The sequence below is a fragment of the Mastomys coucha genome, unplaced genomic scaffold (genome assembly GCF_008632895.1).
Source record: "Mastomys coucha isolate ucsf_1 unplaced genomic scaffold, UCSF_Mcou_1 pScaffold9, whole genome shotgun sequence".
NCBI classification, from domain to species: Eukaryota; Metazoa; Chordata; class Mammalia; order Rodentia; family Muridae; genus Mastomys; species Mastomys coucha.
Genome location: NW_022196915.1, coordinates 82,056,337 through 82,061,227, shown reverse-complemented (window position 1 = coordinate 82,061,227; position 4,891 = coordinate 82,056,337).

Sequence of the window (4,891 nt, the reverse complement as noted above, 5' to 3'; positions counted from 1 at the left end):
AAGGTAGCTTCTATTAGTTTTAATACTTACAAATGTAGTATGTCTTCCATTTGGCCTTTCACAATAAACCTTTTAAATTCCAAAGCTGTTAGCTTTAAATTGACATGGTAAGTCATTCTGTCTTGTAGAAGTAAGCAGTCTGTCTGTCTGTCTGTCTGTATGTATGTCTGTCTGTATGTCTGTCTAGCTACCTACCTACATATTAATCTAATTATCCAGTTTGTTGTCCCTTTGTTTGCTACTTCAGTCTCTGTGAGTTCATATGCAACTTGCTTACTTGATTCAGAGGGCCGTATAATCTTGGTGTCCTTGATTCCCTCTGTCTTCTGCAACCTTTCTGCTTCCTCTCTGTCTGGATTCCTTGAGTTCAGAGGAGAGGGATATTGTGGATATCTCTAATTTAGACTTCCTCCTTACATGTCTGGCTGTGGGTCTGTGCATCTGTCCCTATCTGCTGCCTGAAGAAGCCTTTAAGATGATGATTGGATAAGGTAGTGATCCGTGAGTAGAGCAGCATATCATTAAGTATCATTCAATTGACACTTTTTTTTTTTTTTTTTTTTTTTTTTTTTTTTTTTTTTTTTTTTTTTTTTTTGGTTTACACAAGCAGTGTTGGGTCCTAGCATATTTTGTAGGCAGGAGAGATTGTCAAATGTTTTGTGGCTGGATTGGTGTCTACATTTCTCTTTCTGTAGACTGTAAAGTACCTGTGTACATCAATGAGACTACAAGTTAGGATTGAAGGTCCCATGTGGGCCCCAGCTGAACTTCTTGATGTTTAGTGAACTAGGTGTGGTCCACTGGAACGCAGCCCCACTCACAATCTTCTTTGTCTTAACATCAGTCTGAGTTCTTTGGGAATTTCCATGAACTTCTCTTGGTCAGTAACAGAATTGAATTCAAGCAGTCCCTCTACTGGAATACTTGCCTATACAAGATGTAACCACTACTAGAGCTCCTCATTAGGATCACCTTCACATCAGAGGGTTCCTCTGCACTAGCTTTCCATTCTACTGTCCAATTGCTTCACAGTTCCAGCTATCTTTCCACAAATCTGTCTCCCTTCCCCCTCATTTCCCCCATACCTATTGCCTCTGCTCCTGTCCTCCAGTCCAACCATAAAATTCTATTTATTCCTCCTAGGGAGATAATGTATTCCCCCAGAAAGTTCCTCTTTCAAAAATCTTTCTGAGTCTATATAAGTTGAAGGCTGATTATTGTTTACTTAATGGCTAATATTCACTCACAAATAAGTACATATTTGTCTTTCTGGGTGTGGGTTACCTCACCCAGAATGATTATTTTTCTATTTCCATCCATTTGTATTCAAATTACCTGATGTTATTGTTTTTAACAGCTGAGTATAAATATTTGTATAAATATTTTCTTTACCCCATTCTTTCCTAGAGGGAAATCTAGTTGTTTCCAGTTTCTGCCTATTATGAATAAAACTGCTCAAACATAGTGCAAATGTCCTTGTGATATAATGAAGCATACTCTGAGATATATATATATATATATATATATATATATATATATATATATATATATATATATATAAAGTATAGTCTTGTTTTGAGGTAGATAGAATTTCAAATTCTGAGGAACTGCCATATTGGTTTCCATAGTGGCTGTACAAGTTTTCTCTTCCCAAGCCAGGCAGTGGTGGCACACACCTTTAATCCCAGCACTTGGGAGGCAGAAGCAGACTGATTTCTGAGTTTGAGGTCAACCTGGTCTACAGAGTGAGGTCCAGGACAGCCAGGGATATATAGAGAATCCCTGTATCAAAAAAAAAAGTTTTTTCTTCCCTGGGCTAAGTATATACAAACCATAATGTTCTACTCCCTGACCCCCACAGGATTATTCAAATATATGAGTTCAAAGCTCAAGGTCTCTTCTGAAATTCATGCAATCACTGAACTGTAATAACCAGGACAGGAAATCAGCTAGACAAAGTACAAACTCTGCATCTTCATATCTGATGTCAAAGTAGTCTTCAACTCTTTAACTCCTTTTTCATCTTTGTTGACTGCAACAAACTTCTTTTTCCTGGGCTGGCTCCACTCCCTGTTAGCAGCTTTCCTTAACAGATATCCCATGACTCTAGCATCTAAAACATCTTGGGGGTCCCAAAGAAGCTTCATTGTTACAGCTTCTTATGTCAATGTCTGGGATCCACACATGATCTTCTAGGCTCCTCCAAAGGGTTTGTGTCACTTCTCTAGCTCTGTCCCCTGCATCACTCTAAACTCAGGTTTATCCACTCCACTGCTGCTGTTGTTCTTGGTGATCATCCCATGGTACTGTTATCTCCAATATGCTGGAGTCTTCCTATGCAACTAAGCTTCACCAATAGCCTCTCATAGGCTTTCCTCATGGTGCCAAGCCTCAAATACTTTCCATGACCCCTTCAGTCCTGGGATGTCAATTGCAACTGAGGCCCTCAACAATGGCTTTCCATGGCCTTTCACAGTGACAAGCCTCAGCTGCTCTTCATGACCCCTCATGCCTTCAAAACCAGTACCAGCTGGGTGACTGACTCTTACACCTTACCAAGTAACTGTGCTCTTACTCCTACATGTTACCAAGTACTGCAACACGAAGTAACCTTGACTATCTCTAGAGTACAGCTTCTTTGTGCCCTCAGAAAACACTTCCCAAAAGATTTCAACTCAGTGATGCTGGTCTCTTCTTAATCACCACTAATTTCTTGGCTTCAGCTAATCAGCCTCTATTGTTCCAGTAGTTTTCTTCTCCTCTTGACTCTAAAGGCCAGAGCCAAATTACCAAAGCTGCAGAGTTCTGTTGCTTCCTGGAGCTGGAACTTGCCCCTGCCCCCTGTTATATTACATTATTGCCAGCTTTCTGTTTTCAAACTCCTTCACTGCCTAAGCTTAGGTCTCCTGGAACTTGCTCTGTAGACTGACTTTGAACTCAGAGATCTGCCAGGGTTTTTCTCCTAGGATTTCAGGTGTACACTACTATACCTGGATCTAAATTTAGCTGGGTAGGATCTTGCCCCAAAGTCCCACTCCCTTAATTTGCTCTCTTCAGCTTGCTATGCTTGTTTAAAATGTTCTTCCTAAGACTTAACCAGAGAACAAAGTCTATGCTGGCCATTTCTGAGACTTCCTTTGTCAATGTAGTTAATCTGAGTCTCTTCACCTTAGCTTCAGGCAAACTCCAGGCAAGGGCATAAAAGTAGACATATTTTTCACCAAAATATCGCAGAAACAGTCCCTAGGCCTCATATTGAAATTTTCCACAGAAAACTCTGGGGCCATGTCTGCATAATTCAAATCATTCTCTGTAACAGTCTTCCATAGTCCTACTAGAATGTCCCATTAAGCCCCATTTAAAGCATTCCACTGCTTTCCAAATCCAAAGTATCCAAATCCACATTCCTCCAAACAAAACCATGGTCATGATTATCACAGAAATATCCCAGTCCCTGGTACCAACTTTTATCTTTGGGTTTTACTGCTGTGAACAGACAACATGACCAAGGCAAATCTTATAAAGGACATTTATTTGGGGCAAGCTTACAGGTTCAGAGGTTCAATCCATCAGGATCAAGGTGGGAGTATGGCGGCATCAAGGAAGGCTTGGTTCAGGCAGAGCTGAAAGTTCTTCATCTTCATCTGAAGGTTCCTAGCAAAATACTGACTTCCAGGCAGTGAGCATGAGAGTCTTTCCACCTTTTGATATCTTCTTCAATTTTTTTTCAAATACTTGAGTTTTTTAACATGTCAGCTTTTACTTGCTTGTTTAGAGTTACTGCAATAGATTTTAAATTATTTGAGCATATTATGAAAGGTGCTGTTCCCTTACTTCTTTCTTAGTCTCTTTGTCATTTGTGTGTAGGGGAACTAGGATTTTCTTTCTATTTTCTTTCTTTTTCTTTTTGAGTTAATCTTGTGTCCAATACTTTGCTTAAAGTGTTCCTCAGCTGTATGAATTCCTTGGTAGAAATTTTCCAGCCACTTATATATATTATCGTATCATCTACAAGTAAGGACACTTTGAATTTTCCAATTTTAATACCATTTATCTCAGTTGCTATTTTTATTGCTCTAGCTAAAACTTCAAGTACTATATTGAATAGATAAGGAGAGAAAGGGCAACCTTGTCCTGTTGCTGGTTTTAGTGGAGTTGCTTTGAGTTTCTTTCCATTGAATTTGATTTGATAGGGTTGTTGTGCATTGACTTTACTAGGTTTAGGGATGTCCCTGTATCGATAATACCTCCAGGACTTCTATTTGGAGGGGTGTTGTATTTTGTCAAGCGCCATTCATTTCTGACTCTAATGAGATAATCATGTTTTTTCATTGTATTTATGGTAGATTGGTTTTTATTGATTTTGTACGTTGATCATTCTCTGCATCTGTGGAATGAAGCCTGTGTGATCATGGTCGATGATCCTTTTAATTGTTCTTGCATCCAGTTTGCAAGTATTTTTATTAAGTATGTACGTTCATAGAATTTGGTCAGTAATATTCTTTCTTTGCTGAGTCTTTATGAGGTTTGGGTATCATAGTAGCTGTGACTTTATGAAATGGATTGGGCAATCTTTGGTCTGTTTCTATTTGGGGAATAATTTAAAAAGTATGTATTAACTCTTCTTTGAAAGTATTGTAGAATTCTTTGTTAAAACTCTGGCCCTGGAGTTCTTTTGGGTGGGAGATTTTTAATGATTGCTTCTATTTCAGTAGTGGTTAAGGTCTATTTATATTGTTTCTCTGATTTTTTATTTATTTTTGTTAAGTGGTACCGATCGAAAAAAATTGGTTTGTTTTTTTTTTTTGATTTTTCAATTTATTGAAGTCTAGTTTTCTAAATGTTTCCTTGTGAGTCTTTGAATTTCCCCTTTTGTTTTGTTCCCTTTACA